The sequence below is a fragment of the Mustelus asterias genome, chromosome 6, assembly GCF_964213995.1.
Source record: "Mustelus asterias chromosome 6, sMusAst1.hap1.1, whole genome shotgun sequence".
Taxonomy (NCBI): Eukaryota; Metazoa; Chordata; class Chondrichthyes; order Carcharhiniformes; family Triakidae; genus Mustelus; species Mustelus asterias.
The window spans coordinates 4582446-4601224 of NC_135806.1; the positions used below are offsets into that span (position 1 = coordinate 4582446).

The 18779-nt window shown below is 57.1% G+C and overlaps 1 protein-coding gene across 23 annotated transcripts in view; it reads left to right on the top strand.

Annotated features, from left to right (window-relative positions):
• The window catches only part of pip5k1ba (phosphatidylinositol-4-phosphate 5-kinase, type I, beta a), a 178008-nt gene that overhangs the window by 1643 nt on the left and 157586 nt on the right, over positions 1–18779 (top strand). For 4 of the 23 annotated variants that reach the window (XM_078213992.1, XM_078213973.1, XM_078213988.1 and 1 more), the window contains exon 2: positions 18105–18201. The exons of 15 other annotated variants lie outside the window; for them this stretch is intronic. The gene's annotated coding sequence lies outside the window, so the exon portion shown is untranslated. Of the gene's footprint in view, positions 1–12488; positions 12702–18104; positions 18202–18779 lie in introns of all 23 variants that reach the window. 4 more of the 23 variants (XM_078213994.1, XM_078214003.1, XM_078213989.1 and 1 more) reach the window with 2 other exon arrangements.

Consider the following 18779-nt stretch of genomic DNA (forward strand, 5'->3'; position numbering starts at 1 on the left):
AGAAGGATGGGGGGGGGAGAGAGAGAAGGATGGGGGGGGGGAGAGAGAGAAGGATGGGGGGGGGAGAGAGAGAAGGATGGGGAGGGAGAGAGAGAAGGATGGGGGGGAGAGAGAGAAGGATGGGGAGGGAGAGAGAGAAGGATGGGGGGGAGAGAGAGAAGGATGGGGGGAGAGAGAGAAGGATGGGGGGGGAGAGAGAGAAGGATGGGGGGGGAGAGAGAGAAGGATGGGGGGGAGAGAGAGAAGGATGGGGGGGAGAGAGAGAAGGATGGGGGGGGAGAGAGAGAAGGATGGGGGGGAGAGAGAGAAGGATGGGGGGGAGAGAGAGAAGGATGGGGGGGGAGAGAGAGAAGGATGGGGGGGAGAGAGAAGGATGGGGGGGGAGAGAGAGAAGGATGGGGGGGGAGAGAGAGAAGGATGGGGGGGGAGAGAGAGAAGGATGGGGGGGGGAGAGAGAGAAGGATGGGGGGGGGAGAGAGAGAAGGATGGGGGGGGAGAGAGAGAAGGATGGGGGGGGGGAGAGGAGGGGGAAGAAGGATGGGGGGGGGGAGAGAGAGAAGGATGGGGGGGGGAGAGAGAGAAGGATGGGGGGGAGAGAGAGAAGGATGGGGGGGGGAGAGAGAGAAGGATGGGGGGGGAGAGAGAGGGGAAGAGAAGGATGGGGGGGGGAGAGAGAGAAGGATGGGGGGGGGAGAGAGAGAAGGATGGGGGGGGAGAGAGAGAGAAGGATGGGGGGGGAGAGAGAGAGGATGGGGGGGAGAGAGAGGTGGGGGGGAGAGAGAGAGATGGGGGGAGAGCGAGAGAGAGAGATGGGGGGCGAGAGAGAGAGATGGGGGGGCGAGAGAGAGAAGATGGGGGGAGAGAGAGAGATGGGGGGCGAGAGAGAGAAGATGGGGGGGCGGAGAGAGAGGGGGGGGCGAGAGAGAGAGGGGGGCGAGAGAGAGAGAGAGATGGGGGGGTGAGAGAGAGAGAGATGGGGGGGCGAGAGAGAGAGAGATGGGGGGCGAGAGAGAGAGATGGGGGGGCGAGAGAGAGAGATGGGGGGGCGAGAGAGAGAGAGAGATGGGGGGCAAGAGAGATGGGGGGGGCGAGAGAGAGATGGGGGGCGAGAGAGAGAGAGAGATGGGGGGGTGAGAGAGAGAGAGAGATGGGGGGGCGAGAGAGAGAGATGGGGGGGCGAGAGAGAGAGATGGGGGGCGAGAGAGAGAGATGGGGGGGCGAGAGAGAGAGATGGGGGGGCGAGAGAGAGAGATGGGGGGGCGAGAGAGAGAGATGGGGGGGCGAGAGAGAGAGAGATGGGGGGGCGAGAGAGAGATGGGGGGGGAGAGAGAGAGAGAGAGATGGGGGGGGAGAGAGAGAGAGAGAGAGAGAGATGGGGGGGGAGAGAGAGAGAGAGAGATGGGGGGGCGAGAGAGAGAGAGAGAGATGGGGGGGGAGAGAGAGATGGGGGGGGGAGAGAGAGATGGGGGGGCGAGAGAGAGAGATGGGGGGGAGAGAGAGAGAGAGAGATGGGGGGGCGAGAGAGAGAGATGGGGGGGCGAGAGAGAGAGATGGGGGGGCGAGAGAGAGAGATGGGGGGGCGAGAGAGAGATGGGGGGGCGAGAGAGAGATGGGGAGGCGAGAGAGAGAGATGGGGGGCGAGAGAGAGATGGGGGGGGCGAGAGAGAGATGGGGGGGGCGAGAGAGAGATGGGGGGGCGAGAGAGAGATGGGGGGGCGAGAGAGAGATGGGGTGGCGAGAGAGAGATGGGGGGCAGTGAGAGAGAGAGATGGGGGCGAGAGAGAGAGAGATATGGAGTGGAGAGAGAGAGATGGGGGGGGAGAGAGAGATGGGGGGGCGAGAGAGAGAGAGATATGGAGTGGAGAGAGAGAGATATGGGGGGGAGAGAGAGAGAGATGGGGGGGCGAGAGAGAGAGAGATATGGAGTGGAGAGAGAGAGATATGGGGGGGAGAGAGAGAGATGGGGGGGCGAGAGAGAGAGAGAGATGGGGGGGCGAGAGAGAGAGAGAGATGGGGGGGCGAGAGAGAGAGAGAGATGGGGGGCGAGAGAGAGAGAGAGATGGGGGGGCGAGAGAGAGAGAGAGAGAGAGAGAGATGGGGGGGCGAGAGAGAGAGAGAGATGGGGGGGCGAGAGAGAGAGAGAGATGGGGGGGCGAGAGAGAGAGAGAGATGGGGGGGAGAGAGAGAGAGAGAGAGAGATGGGGGGGCGAGAGAGAGAGAGAGATGGGGGGCGAGAGAGAGAGAGAGATGGGCGGGGAGAGAGAGAGAGATGGGGGGGAGGGCGAGAGAGAGATGGGGGGGCGAGAGAGAGATGGGGGGCGAGAGAGAGATGGGGGGGCGAGAGAGAGATGGGGGGGCGAGAGAGAGAGAGAGATGGGGAGGCGAGAGAGAGAGATGGGGGGCGAGAGAGAGATGGGGGGGGCGAGAGAGAGATGGGGGGGGCGAGAGAGAGATGGGGGGGCGAGAGAGAGATGGGGGGGGCGAGAGAGAGATGGGGGGGCGAGAGAGAGATGGGGTGGCGAGAGAGAGATGGGGGGCGAGTGAGAGAGAGAGATGGGGGCGAGAGAGAGAGAGATATGGAGTGGAGAGAGAGAGATGGGGGGGGGAGAGAGAGATGGGGGGGCGAGAGACGAGAGAGATATGGAGTGGAGAGAGAGAGATATGGGGGGGAGAGAGAGAGAGATGGGGGGGCGAGAGAGAGAGATATGGAGTGGAGAGAGAGAGATATGGGGGGGAGAGAGAGATATGGGGGGGCGAGAGAGAGAGATGGGGGGGCGAGAGAGAGAGATGGGGGGGCGAGAGAGAGAGATGGGGGGGCGAGAGAGAGAGATGGGGGGGCGAGAGAGAGAGAGAGAGAGATGGGGGGCGAGAGAGAGAGATGGGGGGGCGAGAGAGAGAGAGATGGGGGGGCGAGAGAGAGAGAGAGAGATGGGGGGCGAGAGAGAGAGAGAGATGGGGGGGCGAGAGAGAGAGATGGGGGGGCGAGAGAGAGAGAGAGAGATGGGGGGGCGAGAGAGAGAGAGAGATGGGGGGGCGAGAGAGAGAGATGGGGGGGCGAGAGAGAGAGAGAGAGAGAGATGGGGGGGCGAGAGAGAGAGAGAGAGAGAGAGAGATGGGGGGGCGAGAGAGAGAGAGAGATGGGGGGGCGAAGAGAGAGAGAGAGATGGGGGGGCGAGAGAGAGAGAGAGATGGGGGGGCAAGAGAGAGAGAGAGATGGGGGGGCGAGAGAGAGAGAGAGATGGGGGGGGCGAGAGAGAGAGAGAGAGATGGGGGGGCGAGAGAGAGAGAGAGATGGGGGGGCGAGAGAGAGAGAGAGATGGGGGGGCGAGAGAGAGAGAGAGATGGGGGGGCGAGAGAGAGAGAGAGATGGGGGGGCGAGAGAGAGAGAGAGAGATGGGGGGGCGAGAGAGAGAGAGAGATGGGGGGGCGAGAGAGAGATGGGGGGGAAGCGAGAGAGAGATGGGGGGGCGAGAGAGAGAGAGAGATGGGGGGGCGAGAGAGAGAGAGAGATGGGGGGGCGAGAGAGAGAGAGAGATGGGGGGCGAGAGAGAGAGAGAGAGGGGGGGGCGAGAGAGAGAGAGAGAGGGGGGGGCGAGAGAGAGAGAGAGATGGGGGGGGCGAGAGAGAGAGAGAGATGGGGGGGCGAGAGAGAGAGAGAGATGGGGGGGCGAGAGAGAGAGAGATGGGGGGGGTGAGAGCGAGAGAGAGAGAGAGAGAGATGGGGGTCGAGAGAGAGATGGGGGGGCGAGAGAGAGAGAGAGAGAGATGGGGGTCGAGAGAGAGATGGGGGGGCGAGAGAGAGAGAGATGGGGGGGTCGAGAGAGAGAGAGATGGGGGGCGAGAGAGAGAGACGGCGAGCGAGAGAGAGCGAGCGAGATGGGGGGGAGAGAGAGAGTGGGAGATGGGGGAGAGAGAGAGAGTGGGAAATGGGGGGGGGAGAGAGAGAGTGGGAGATGGGGGGCGAGAGAGGGAGAGGGAGATGGGGGTGGACGAGAGAGAGAGAGGGAGATGGGGGGGCGAGAGAGAGAGATGGGGGGCGAGAGAGAGAGAGATGGGGGGGCGAGAGAGAGAGAGATGGGGGGCGAGAGAGAGAGAGATGGGGGGCGAGAGAGAGAGAGATGGGGGGGCGAGAGAGAGAGAGATGGGGGGGCGAGAGAGAGAGAGATGGGGGGCGAGAGAGAGAGAGATGGGGGGGGCGAGAGAGAGAGAGATGGGGGAGCGAGAGAGAGAGAGATGGGGGGGCGAGAGAGAGAGAGATGGGGGGGCGAGAGAGAGAGAGATGGGGGGGCGAGAGAGAGAGATGGGGGGGCGAGAGAGAGAGAGATGGGGGGGCGAGAGAGAGAGAGAGAGATGGGGGGGCGAGAGAGAGAGAGATGGGGGGGCGAGAGAGAGAGAGATGGGGGACGAGAGAGAGAGAGATGGGGGACGAGAGAGAGAGAGATGGGGGGGCGAGAGAGAGAGAGATGGGGGGGCGAGAGAGAGAGAGATGGGGGGGGCGAGAGAGAGAGAGATGGGGGGGCGAGAGAGAGAGAGATGGGGGGGCGAGAGAGAGAGAGATGGGGGGCGAGAGAGGGAGAGATGGGGGGGCGAGAGATGGAGAGATGGGGGGCGAGAGAGAGAGAGATGGGGGGGCGAGAGAGAGAGAGATGGGGGGGCGAGAGAGAGAGAGATGGGGGGGCGAGAGAGAGAGAGATGGGGGGGCGAGAGAGAGAGAGATGGGGGGGGCGAGAGAGAGAGAGATGGGGGGGCGAGAGAGAGAGAGATGGGGGGGCGAGAGAGAGAGAGATGGGGGGGCGAGAGAGAGAGAGATGGGGGGGCGAGAGAGAGAGAGATGGGGGGGCGAGAGAGAGAGAGATGGGGGGGCGAGAGAGAGAGAGATGGGGGGGCGAGAGAGAGAGAGATGGGGGGGCGAGAGAGAGAGAGATGGGGGGGCGAGAGAGAGAGAGATGGGGGGGCGAGAGAGAGAGAGATGGGGGGGCGAGAGAGAGAGAGATGGGGGGGCGAGAGAGAGAGAGATGGGGGGGCGAGAGAGAGAGAGATGGGGGGGCGAGAGAGAGAGAGATGGGGGGGCGAGAGAGAGAGAGATGGGGGGGCGAGAGAGAGAGAGATGGGGGGCGAGAGAGAGAGAGATGGGGGGGCGAGAGAGAGAGAGATGGGGGGGCGAGAGAGAGAGAGATGGGGGGGGGCGAGAGAGAGAGAGATGGCAGGGCGAGAGAGAGAGAGATGGCAGGGCGAGAGAGAGAGAGATGGGGGGGGGCTAGAGAGAGAGAGATGGGGGGGCGAGAGAGAGAGAGATGGGGGGGCGAGAGAGAGAGAGATGGGGGGGCGAGAGAGAGAGAGATGGGGGGGGGCGAGAGAGAGAGAGATGGCAGGGCGAGAGAGAGAGAGATGGGGGGGGGCTAGAGAGAGAGAGATGGGGGGGGCTAGAGAGAGAGATGGGGGGCGAGAGAGAGAGATGGGGGGCGAGAGAGAGAGATGGGGGGGCGAGAGAGAGAGATGGGGGGGCGAGAGAGAGAGATGGGGGGGCGAGAGAGAGAGATGGGGGGGCGAGAGAGAGAGATGGGGGGGCGGAGAGAGAGAGATGGGGGGGCGAGAGAGAGAGATGGGGGGGCGAGAGAGAGAGATGGGGGGGGCGAGAGAGAGAGATGGGGGGGCGAGAGAGAGAGATGAGGGGCGCGAGAGAGAGAGAGATGGGGGGGACGAGAGAGAGATGGGGGGGGCGAGAGAGAGAGAGATGGGGGGGCGAGAGAGAGAGAGATGGGGGGGGCGAGAGAGAGAGAGATGAGGGGGGCGAGAGAGAGAGAGATGGGGGGGCGAGAGAGAGATGGGGGGGGCGAGAGAGAGAGAGATGGGGGGGGCGAGAGAGAGAGAGGGGGGGGGCGAGAGAGAGAGAGATGGGGGGGCGAGAGAGAGAGAGATGGGGGGGGCGAGAGAGAGAGAGATGGGGGGGCGAGAGAGAGATGGGGGGGCGAGAGAGAGATGGGGTGGAGAGAGAGAGTGATGACGAGAGAGAGAGAGATGGGGCGAGAGAGAGATGGGGGGCGCGAGAGAAAGAGATGGGGGTGCGAGAGAGAGAGATGTGGGTGCGAGAGAGAGAAATGGGGGAGCGAGAGAGAGAGATGGGGGAGCGAGAGAGAGAGATGGGGGGGCGAGAGAGAGAGAGATGGGGGGGCGAGAGAGAGAGAGCTGGGGGGGCGAGAGAGAGAGAGCTGGGGGGGCGAGAGAGAGAGAGATGGGGGGGCGAGAGAGAGAGAGATGGGGGGGCGAGAGAGAGAGAGATGGGGGGGCGAGAGAGAGAGAGATGGGGGGGCGAGTGAGAGAGAGATGGGGGGGCGAGAGAGAGAGAGATGGGGGGGCGAGAGAGAGAGAGAGAGAGATGGGGGGGCGAGAGAGAGAGAGAGATGGGGGGGCGAGAGAGAGAGAGAGATGGGGGGGCGAGAGAGAGAGAGAGATGGGGGGGCGAGAGAGATGGGGGGGCGAGAGAGAGAGAGAGAGATGGGGGGGCGAGAGAGAGAGAGAGATGGGGGGGCGAGAGAGATGGGGGGGCGAGAGAGATGGGGGGGCGAGAGAGATGGGGGGGCGAGAGAGATGGGGGGGCGAGAGAGATAGGGGGGCGAGAGAGATGGGGGGGCGAGAGAGATGGGGGGGCGAGAGAGATGGGGGGGCGAGAGAGATGGGGGGGCGAGAGAGATGGGGGGCGAGAGAGATGGGGGGGCGAGAGAGATGGGGGGGCGAGAGAGATGGGGGGGCGAGAAAGAGAGAGATGGGGGTGAGAAAGAGAGAGATGGGGGTGCGAGAGAGAGAGAGATGGGGGTGCGAGAGAGAGAGAGATGGGGGTGCGAGAGAGAGAGAGATGGGGGTGCGAGAGAGAGAGAGATGGGGGTGCGAGAGAGAGAGAGATGGGGGTGCGAGAGAGAGAGAGATGGGGTTGCGAGAGAGAGAGAGATGGGGGTGCGAGAGAGAGAGAGATGGGGGTGCGAGAGAGAGAGAGATGGGGGTGCGAGAGAGAGAGAGATGGGGGTGCGAGAGAGAGAGAGATGGGGGTGCGAGAGAGAGAGAGATGGGGGTGCGAGAGAGAGAGAGATGGGGGTGCGAGAGAGAGAGAGATGGGGGTGCGAGAGAGAGAGAGATGGGGGTGCGAGAGAGAGAGAGATGGGGGGGGAGAGAGAGAGAGAGAGATGGGGGGGGGAGAGAGAGAGAGAGAGATGGGGGGAGAGAGAGAGAGAGATGGGGGGGGGAGGGAGAGAGAGAGAGATGGGGGGGCGAGAGAGAGAGAGATGGGGGGGCGAGAGAGAGAGTGGGAGATGGGGGGGCGAGAGAGAGAGAGAGATGGGGGGGCGAGAGAGAGAGAGAGATGGGGGGGCGAGAGAGAGAGATGGGGGGGCGAGAGAGATGGGGGGGCGAGAGAGAGAGAGAGAGAGATGGGGGGGGCGAGAGAGAGAGAGATGGGGGGGCGAGAGAGAGAGAGATGGGGGGGTCGAGAGAGAGGGAGATGGGGGGTCGAGAGAGAGGGAGATGGGGCGAGAGAGAGATGGGGGGCGAGAGAGAGAGCGAGATGGGGGGGAGAGAGAGAGTGGGAGATGGGGGGGGGTCGAGAGAGAGAGTGGGAGATGGGGGGGGGAGAGAGAGAGTGGGAGATGGGGGGGCGAGAGAGAGAGTGGGAGATGGGGGGGCGAGAGAGAGGGAGATGGGGGTGGACGAGAGAGAGAGAGGGAGATGGGGGGGCGAGAGAGAGAGATGGGGGGGCGAGAGAGAGAGAGAGATGGGGGGGCGAGAGAGAGAGAGAGATGGGGGGGCGAGAGAGAGAGATGGGGGGGCGAGAGAGAGAGAGATGGGGGGCGAGAGAGAGGGAGATGGGGGTGGACGAGAGAGAGAGAGGGAGATGGGGGGGCGAGAGAGAGAGATGGGGGGGCGAGAGAGAGAGATGGGGGGGCGAGAGAGAGAGGGATGGGGGCGAGAGAGAGAGAGAAGGGGGGGCGAGAGAGAGAGAGATGGGGGGGCGAGAGAGAGAGAGATGGGGGGGCGAGAGAGAGAGAGATGGGGGGGGCGAGAGAGAGAGAGATGGGGGGGCGAGAGAGAGAGAGATGGGGGGCGAGAGAGATGGGGGGGCGAGAGAGAGAGAGATGGGGGGGCGAGAGAGAGAGATGGGGGGGCGAGAGAGAGAGAGAGATGGGGGGGTGAGAGAGAGAGAGATGGGGGGCGTGAGAGAGAGAGATGGGGGGGCGAGAGAGAGAGATGGGGGGGCGAGAGAGAGAGAGATGGGGGGGCGAGAGAGAGAGAGATGGGGGGGCGAGAGAGAGAGAGATGGGGGTGCGAGAGAGAAAAGGGGGGGCGAGAGAGAGATGGGGGGGCGAGAGAGAGAGAGATGGGGGGGCGAGAGAGAGAGAGATGGGGGGGCGAGAGAGAGAGAGATGGGGGGGCGAGAGAGAGAGAGATGGGGGGGCGAGAGAGAGAGAGAGATGGGGGGGCGAGAGAGAGAGAGAGAGAGAGAGAGATGGGGGGGCGAGAGAGAGATGGGGGGCGAGAGAGAGAGAGATGGGGGGGCGAGAGAGAGAGAGATGGGGGGCGAGAGAGAAAGAGATGGGGGGGCGAGAGAGAGATGGGGGGGGCGAGAGAGAGAGAGATGGGAGGCTAGAGAGAGAGAGATGGGGGGGCTAGAGAGAGAGATGGGGGCCGAGAGAGAGAGATGGGGGGGCGAGAGAGAGAGATGGGGGGGCGAGAGAGAGAGATGGGGGGGCGAGAGAGAGAGATGGGGGGGCGAGAGAGAGAGATGGGGGGGCGAGAGAGAGAGATGGGGGGGCGAGAGAGAGAGATGGGGGGGCGAGAGAGAGAGAGATGGGGGGGCGAGAGAGAGAGATGGGGGGCGAGAGAGGGAGATGAGGGGCGCGAGAGAGAGAGAGATGGGGGGGCGAGAGAGAGAGAGATGGGGGTCGCGAGAGAGAGAGAGATGGGGGTCGCGAGAGAGAGAGAGAGATGGGGGTCGCGAGAGAGAGAGAGAGATGGGGGTCGCGAGAGAGAGAGAGAGATGGGGGTCGCGAGAGAGAGAGAGATATGGAGGTCGCGAGAGAGAGAGAGATATGGAGGTCGCGAGAGAGAGAGAGATATGGGGGTCGCGAGAGAGAGAGATGGGGGTTGCGAGAGAGAGAGAGGGAGATGGGTGTTCCGAGTGTGATGGGGTTTGCGTGAGAGAGATGAGGGGGCAGGAGAGAGAGGGAGATGGGGGGGGAGAGGGTGAGAGAGATGGGGGGGGAGAGAGGGAGAAATGGGGGAGTGAGAGACAGAACTGGAGAGAGAGAGATAGGAGCATGAGAGAGAGAGATGGGGGGGCGAGAGAGAGAGCAAGAGAGAGATGGGGGCGTGAGAGAGTGAATTGGGGGGCGAGAGAGAGAGAGATCGGGGGGAAAGAGAGAGAGGGATAGGGGGGCCGAGTGAGAGAGAAAGCGAAAGAGAGATTGGGGGGGGGGCGCGAGAGAGCGAGACGGAGGGGGTGAGAGAGAGAGAGGATGGGGGGATGAGAGAGAGTGAGAGATTGGGGGGGGCGAGAGAGAGAGGTGGGGGGACGAGAGGTGAGGCGGGCGAGAGAGAAATGGGGGTGAGAGAGATGGTGAGAGGGGGAGAGAGAGAGAGATGGTGTGAGGGAGAGAGAGATGGTGAGGGGGGAGAGGGTGAGAGAAATGGTGATAGAGGGAGAGAGATGGTGGGAGGGGAGAGAGAGAGACGGGGGAAGAGGGGATCGGGGGAGAGGGGCATGGGGGTGACAGGGGGATGCGGGAGGGGATGAGATGGAGGGAGGGAGAGATGGTGAGAGAGCGGGGGAGGGAGGGATGGTGAGAGAGCGGGGGAGGGAGGGATGGTGAGAGAGCGAGGGAGGGAGGGATGGTGAGAGAGCGAGGGAGGGAGGGATGGTGAGAGAGCGGGGGAGGGAGGGATGGTGAGAGAGCGGGGGAGGGAGGGATGGTGAGAGAGCGGGGGAGGGAGGTATGGTGAGAGCGGGGGAGGGAGGGAGGTATGGTGAGAGCGGGGGAGGGAGGGATGGTGAGAGAGCGGGGGAGGGAGGGAGGGATGGTGAAAGAGCGGGGGAGGGAGGGATAGTGAGAGAGCGGGGGAGGGAGGGATGGTGAGAGGGCAGGGGGGAGGGTGGGATAGTGAGAGAACGGGGGAGGGAGGGTTGGTGAGAGGGCGGGGGAGGGAGGGATGGCGAGAGAGCGGGGGAGGGAGGGATGGTGAGAGGGCGGGGGAGGGAGGGATAGTGAGAGAGCGGGGGAGGGAGGGATAGTGAGAGAGCGGGGGAGGGAGGGATGGTGAGAGAGCGGGGGAGGGAGGGATAGTGAGAGAGCGGGGGAGGGAGGGATAGTGAGAGAGTGGGGGAGGGAGGGATGGTGGGATGGTGAGAGTGCGGAGGAGGGAGGGATAGTGAGAGCGGGGGAGGGAGGGAGGGATGGTGAGAGAGCGGGGGAGGGAGGGAGGGATGGTGAGAGAGCGGGGGAGGGAAGGATGGTGAGAGAGCGGGGGAGGGATGGTGAAAGAGCGGGGGAGGGATAGTGAGAGAGCGGGGAGGGAGGGATGGGGGAGGGTGGTATAGTGAGAGAGCGGGGGAGGGAGAGATGGTGAGAGGTCAGTGGAGGGAGGGATGGTGAGAGGGTGGGGGAGGGAGGGATGGTGAGAGGGCGGGGGAGGGAGGGATGGTGAGAGGGCGGGGGAGGGAGGGATGGTGAGAGGGCGGGGGAGGGAGGGATGGTGAGAGGGCAGGGGAGGGAGGGAGGGATGGTGAGAGAGCGGGGGAGGGAGGGATGGTGAGAGAGCGGGGGAGGGAGGGATGGTGAGAGCGGGGGAGGGAGGGAGGGATGGTGAGAGAGCGGGGGAGGGAGGGAGGGATAGTGAGAGAGCGGGGGATGGTGGGATGGTGAGAGAGCGGGGAGGGAGGGATGGTGAGAGGGCAGGGGAGGTAGGGTAGGATAATGAGAGCGGGGGAGGGAGGGATGGTGGGACAGTGAGAGAGCGGGGGAGGGAGGGTGGGATAGTGAGAGAGCGGGGGAGGGAGGGATGGTGAGAGAGCGGGGGAGGGAGGGATGGTGAGAGAGCGGGGGAGGGAGGGATGGTGAGAGAGCGGGGGAGGGTGGGAGGAATGATGAGAGAGCGGGAGAGAGTGGGAGGGAGGGATGGTGAGAGAGCGGGGGAGGGAGGGATGGTGAGAGAGCGGGGGAGGGAGGGATGGTGAGAGAGCGGGGGAGGGTGGGAGGAATGATGAGAGAGCGGGAGAGGGTGGGAGGGATGGTGAGAAGGCGGGGGAGGGAGGGATGGTGAGAGAGCGAGGGAGGGAGGAATGGTGAGAGAGCGAGGGAGGGAGGGATGGTGAGAGGGCGGGGGAGGGAGGGATGGTGAGAGAGCGAGGGAGGGAGGGATGGTGAGAGAGCGGGGGAGGGAGGGAGGGATGGTGAGAGAGCGGGGGGGGGAGGGAGGGATGGTGAGAGAGCGGGGGAGGGAGGGATGGTGAGAGAGCGGGGGAGGGGGGAGGGATGGTGAGAGAGCGGGGGAGGGAGGGATGGTGAGAGAGCGGGGGAGGGAGGGATGGTGAGAGAGCGGGGGAGGGAGGGATGGTGAGAGAGCGGGGGAGGGAGGGATGGTGAGAGAGCGGGGGAGGGAGGGATAGTGAGAGAGCGGGGGAGGGAGGGATGGTGAGAGGGCGGGGAGGGAGGCATGGATGGTAAGAGAGCGGGGGAGGGAGGGAGGGATGGTGGGAGAGCGGGGGAGGGAGGGAGGGAGAAATAGGGGGGTGGGAAGAGAGGGAGCGATGGGGGGGGAGAGAGATGGGGGAAGGTGGGAGGGAGCAAGAGAGATGGAGGAGAGAGATTGAGATATGGGGGATAGTGGGAGAGAGATAGAGAGGGTATGGGGAGATAAATAGAAGGGGGTGAAGAGAGAAAGAAATAGAGTGAGAAGGGTGAGAATTGGAGAGAGGGATGGGGGAAGGGAGGGAGAGGAAGTAGAGAGGGATAGGGAAAGAGAAGTTGATAAATAGGGGAGGGAGAGGGATAAAGAGAATGAGGGGGAGAATGGGGAAAATTTTGGGGGAAGACAGAGAGAATGGGGCGGGAGATACAGAGCGAGAAATTGAGAGAGTGGGAGTGAGGGAGTGAGAAACGGAGAAAGGTGGAGTGAGAAATAGAGGGAAAGACTGGCAAGTGAGGGAACGAGAAATAGAGCCGGGGAGAGGCAGGGAGAAATGAGTAATGGTAAAATTGAAGAAATCAAGAGACAGGAATAGAAAGCAGAGAGAAATAGAGGAAAAAAGAGAGAAATAGAGTTGAAGAAAGGAAGGGAGAAATGGAGAACAATAGAGAGCCATTCTCACATCCCTTGAATGAAATTAATAAACTGACGCTGAGAGAATGTAGAGTATATCTCTATCTTTTCTGGTGTGTGGAGGTGTGAGATGCTGTTAATGTGCTGTGTTGAATCATAACTAAGGTTGTTAATTCCTCCTACAGGTGCACAGATATGCAAAGATGTGCTTTTTTAAAAACCTCAGGGAAGGTCGAGTTTTTGTGCTCACACATGGATACAGGGCAGTGTTCAGTGTTACAGTATGCCAGGTTTATTCAGGTGAAGTTGTTTTCAGAGTGAAGAGATTGGCCAGAGTTTTGTTTTCTATACAGGTAACAGGGCTGGTTGTTTGCAAACCTGAAGGAGAGGTGGGGGAGGTAAGTCTGTCCAGTGTTGTCAGTGTGTCGGCAAATAGTGTGTACCCTACTGGAAAGAGAGGCATTAATTTCTCGCTGTTTATCATATTAGTGCAATGTTTGTTTTTGTATGAAAGACTTTGAAAAGGCAAAGTTGTTTAGTTATGCAACAGAGTGTTAACATATTGGGCACAGTAAAAATGACTCTGTGCATTTGCTTTGGTCTTATGTGTGTACATTTGTATCTAAATGTTCAAATGTGCATGATTATGTATAAACAAAATGTGTCAAATTTTCCCAAACTTGTTCCTGTTAGAGTGTAACTGAATTTAAATCTGTGTCTAATCAAGTAAAATATTTTAAAAATAAAACACAAATATTTCTACATGTGGTTCATTTACGAATATCCCCCCCAGTTTCTGATGCCTCTGTCACCCTTTTTACTCGATGGCAGCAAAGATCATGGATCAAAATTGACCTTTTTAGCGTGGTTAGCTGTTGAAGAATAGATAAAATGGGTTAATCTTTTAAAGTATACGGTTTAATTGTTGCCAATAGCGGAGCAAGTTAAGAATTGTTTAAGTCGAACCTGTGTGATGTATGGCATGTTTAATCCAAAATTTTGAGCTTTTAGTTTTCCTTAACTTGAGTGTTACTGTCTAATTCTTTTTTAAACAATCTCTCAGATTGAGCAGTTTGACTTTTTCTGTAGTTTGGCAAGGCAGGTACATTTATCTTATCAATACACTTGAACCTGTAAATGTTATGAAACAATTCTGGAGGTGACTTACAAATTCTCATTCTGCAGTCCTTGTGTCAAATAAGTTATTAAAGATATATTATTAAGAAATGCAGTCCAGCAAATCAGATTTTGTTTTACAAAGAGTGCAGGCAAAACATCGTCACATTTCAGGCAGGAGTCGATGTATAAATCCAATAATGTGTATAAACTAGCCAACCTTTCTTAACTTTCAAAAGTGGTTTGAACCTTTATAATATTGTTTTAGTCAGAACTCTGCACGTCTGAAAACGGCTGGCTTCTGTTTGTATACAGAATTACTACACATATCTCACCTCACAACATGATGCATAAAAAGGGTCCTTTATTTAAATATGTTAACATTCTGCAGTGTGTTTTATCTCATAATTAAGTTTTTAAAAAGTGTTGAACAAGAATGATTAGGGGGCGGCACAGTGGGTTAGCACTGCTGCCTCACAGCGCCAGGGACCTGGGTTCAATTATGGCCTCAGGTCACTGTCTGTGTGGAGTTTGCACATTCTCCCCGTGTTTGCGTGGGTTTCCTGTAGATGCTCCGGTTTCCTCCCACAGTCCAGAGATGTGTGGGTTAGGTTGGTTGATTGGCCATGCTAAATTGACCCTAGTGTCAGGGGGATTATCAGGGTAAATATGTGGGATTATGGGGATGGAGCCTGGGTGGGATTGTGGTCGGTGCAGACTCGATGGGCCAAATGGCTTCCTTCTGCACTGTAGGGATTCTATGATGATTCTATGATATTTTGTGTTTGAAAACTAATCAGTAATGTAGAGGTAGGGAACTAGTCCTCATAGGCAGTAACTTCATTCCCCCCTCAACATCGACAGCTTGCATTTGTGTAGCACCTTTTAAGATAAAATGTTCTACAGTCAAAATTCAACACCGAGTCATATAAGGAGATGTTAAGCGAAGAGCGTGGTGAAAAACATTTGAGCGACTTAAGGAGGGAGAATTGGAGGGGATTCCAGAGTTTAGGGTCTTGAGGGCGGCCGGGGGGGAGGGGGGGCGGGGTGGTGGTTGTTAAAATCGAGAGGCCAGAATTAAAAGGGTGCAAAGACCTCGTGATTGTATGGCTGGAGGTGTTATGGGGATAGGGAAGGATAAAGCCACGGAGGGACTAGAAAACAAGGAAGAGAATTTTACGACTGAGGCGTGCCTATGTAGGTCAGGGTTGATCTTTGGTAACTCTTGGCTGGGTGACTGCATAGAAAAACTACCAGGACCTTTGCTGCCCTGCCAGGTTACCCTCACTTACAGGCGGTTTATGGAGCAGCACTGTGGAACACTGATCAGGTGAGGGGAGAGAAATTGTTCGAGGTGATTTTCACGGGCACAATAAATATTGTCCCACAAAGCATGTATTTTAGACTGTTGGCAAATATAGGCTCTTGTTCACTTACTGTATCAGTTGTATCATGTGCCTTCTAACCCTGTCACCTTCAGGTTTACCTTTACAAGTTATACCTTACGGGCGGCACAGTGGCTAGTACTGCTGCCTCACAGCGCCAGGGACCCGTGTTCAATTCCCGGTTTGGGTGACTGTCTGTGTGGAGTCTGTACGTTCTCCCAGTGTCTGTGGGTTTCCTCCGGGTGCTCCGGTTTCCTCCCACAGTCCAAAGGTGTGCGGGTTAGGTGGATTGGCCATGCTAAATTGCCCTTTAGTGTCAGGGGGACCAGCTAGGGTTAGTTCATGGGATTATGGGGCTAGAGCCTGGGTGGGATTGTGGTCGGTGCAGACCCGATGGGCTGAATGGCCTCCTTCTGCACTGTGGGGATTCTACGATGAAGCAAGTTAAAGTCAGGAATTGTCCAGGGACAAATGAGTAAAGTTGCTTGCCTCTGTTGAATCATCTTTCCTTGCTTGGACAGCAGCTGAACAAACCTCTCTTTAACTTCATATATTTTTATTAATCAAACTTTAAATTGTTTGTTAAATTTTCCTACCTGAACTCATAACCTATAAATACAACACCTGCTGTCATACTTGTATTGACTCCAATACCTGCCCAGATCCAAGTGAATGCTTATTTGTTTAAATTTGTCACAGAGATTGCATGCAAGTTATAGTTAGATTTGAATGTTTATTTAAATAGCACCTTTAACAGCTCCAAGTAATGTCACAGCGTCGTTTAACTCCTTCAGTGTTGGATTGGCATTGCACTTTGATTATTTTAAACCCCATTTGTCAAGCTGAATTTTAAATGTGTATAAACTGTAGCACTGTGCAATAATCAAACTTGGATGCCTCTGAATTTTTGGGGGGAAGCCGGGGAAGGGGGCGGGGGGGGGGGGTTGGGGGGAAGGGGGGAGGGAATTGACACAATTCAGCAGGAAAGGGGAAGCCTGTGATTTTCCAATTTTTGCATATTATTAGTCTGCCCCTTTTTATATATTTTATTTCCTTCTGACATTGATTTCTGTCTAATCGTTGATCAGAATTGAGATGAGGGTGATCTGTGTACGCCAAGAGAGTTTGTGGGTAGCTCCCCTGCTCTTGGGCCAGAAGCTCTGAATTAGAGGCCCACTTCAGGACTTGGTGGCCATAGAAGGCACGTCCGTAACACAACCAAACTGTCGACCATCCACTTACAAATCCTTCTTGTGCCAGCGGTAAGAGCAGGTGTGTTTCCTGGTCAGGCACGCTTGATGTGGAGTGGGGCCGTTTCAAGCTATAAGCCTCTGGCGATGGACTAGCCACCTGTTCCAGGAAGGACTAGCTATGGAAACACTCGTAAGCACATAGGGCGGCACGGTGGCACAATGGTTAGCACTGCTGCTTCACAGCACCAGGGACCCGGGTTCAATTCCCGGTTTGGGTCACTGTCTGTGTGGAGTTTGCACGTTCTCCCCATGTCTGCATGGGTTTCCTCCGGGTGCTCCGGTTTCATCCCACAGTTTGAAGATGTGCAGGTTAGGTGGATTGGCCATGATAAATTGCTCCTTAGTGTCAGAGGGACTAGCTAGGGTAAATGCACGGGGTTATGGAGATAGGGCTTGGGTGGGATTGTGGTTGGTGCAGACTCGATGGGTCAAATGGCCTCCTTCTGCACTATAGGGATTCTATGGCTACGTGATCTCACCTGTAGCACCTTTCGCAATGCAGCATTACCTCACAACTGAGCTGAAACTAGGGGCGGCGTGGTGGCACAATGGTTAGCATTGCTTCCGCACAGCGCCAGGGGTCTGGGTTCAATTCCCGGCTTGGGTCTCTGTCTGTGCGGCATCTGCACGTTCTCCCCATGTGCTCCGGGTGCTCCGGTTTCCTCCCACAGTCCGAAAGACGTGCTGGTTAGTTGCGTTGGCTAAGCTAAAATTCTCCCTCGGTGTCCCCGAACAGGCGCCAGAGCATGGCAACTAGGGGGTTTTCACAGTAACTTAATTGCAGTGTTCGTGTAAGCCTGCTTGTGACACTAATAAATAAAATTAAATTACATCAACTGAAGCATTAATTAATTGTCCTTATCTGAGGAAGGATGTCCTTGCTATAGAGGGAGTACAGCGAAGGTTTACCACGCTGATTCCTGGGATGGCAGGTCTGTCATATGAGGAGAGACTAAGTCAGTTAGGATTATATTCACTGGAGTTTAGAAGAGTGAGAGGGGATCTCATAGAAACTTATAAAATTCTAACAGGGTTAGACAGGGTAGATTCAGAAAGAATGTTCCCAATGGTGGGGGAGTCCAGAGCTAGGGATCATAATTTGAGGATAAGGGGCAAACCTTTTAGGACTGAGGTGAGGAGAAATTTCTTCACCCAGAGGGTGGTGAATGTGTGGAATTCACTACCACAGAAAGTAGTTGAGGCCAAAACGTTGTGTGATTTCAAGAAGGAATTCGATATAGCTCTTGGGGCTAAAGGGATCAAGGGATATGGGGGGAAGGGGGGATCAGGATATTGAATTCAATGATCAAAAAGAATGGAGGCACAGGCTCAAAGGACTGAATGGCCTACTGCTCCTAGTTTCTATGTTTCTACGACCTGGGTTCAATTCCTCGGGTGACTATGTGGCATCTGCACGTTCTCCCTGTGTCTGCGTGCGTTTCCTCCCACAGTCCAAAGATGTGTGGGTTAGGCGGATTGGTCACGCTAAATTGCCCCTCAGTGTCCAAAGATGTGTAGGTTAGGGGGAGTAGTGGGGTAAATACTTGGGGTTACGGGGATAGGGGTGAGGACAAGAGAGAATGGATAGGCATGGGTGAGATGCTCTTTCAGGGAGTCAATGCAGGCTCGATGGGCTGAATGGCCTCCTGTACTGTAGGGATTCTGTGTTTTATCTGCCTTGTGCATCACTAGACGTGGAAAAGCCTCTGAATCTAATTATGTACAAAACCCACGTTTTTCATTCTTGGATATCGAGACAAATGTTATGTATTGAGACCAACTTTATTTTTCCTTCATGCAGTCAACTCGCACACTACTAACCTCTATTAAAGACCAACATTGTTTCCTTCTGCATTTCCTTGAATTCCAATTTAATACACTCAATTACTTTTAAATTGAGTTAATAGAGACACAAGTGGTTGTTTGCAGCTGAAGGCACCTCCCTCTGAAGTACTTGGACTGACTATAAGGAGTTGGCTAACGTGATAGGATGCTGGAAAGTGATAAACTCTGAAACCTAAATGACTTGCTTCAAATTATTTGACAGTTGCTGAAAACAGATGGGAGTCTCTGACCCTCCTGTACCAACTTGCCCTGTCTGTGGAGTGTGACTGGATCGCTCACTTCATGCCTTGACAGCAAAAGTAAGATTAATGTTATCTTCTCACTCCCGCCTCCCCCCCCCCCCCCCAAACTCCGATTCCAGTGCAATGTTTTCAATGGGGAATCGTCAGTATGTGACATTTGAAAGGGTAGGAATTTTGTGTACGAATATTACTAATGTGAGCTCTTCCTTACTGAGGTACTACATTGTGTTTTTGAGAATTTTAATGTTTAGTTAACACTGAAAATTCATGGCTGCATTCATTTCATCGAGGTGTGGTGTGTGTGAATAAGTCCCCTCCCTCCCGCAGAGGGGTCAAAGATTGTTTATCTTGTGCTTTCAGCTCCCAATTGTTGAGAAAACTGTACAGCCCTGCTGTTGGATACTAGGAAGCAGAAAGACAAGGCTGAGGGCATCTTTGTACCATTCCCATCTGCTGATTATTGACCGGTGTCTCTTCCTCACCCAGCTGGGTCGCGAGACTGTGTGGGATGTTGGGAGGAACGTATTGGGCTTGAGAACACCAGCCGGCACTTGTAAAGCACCTTTGAAAGGCTCCAGTGAATTATCAGGCAATATGGAGGGAGGAAGGGTTGTGGAGGAGTTGTGAATTTTCTT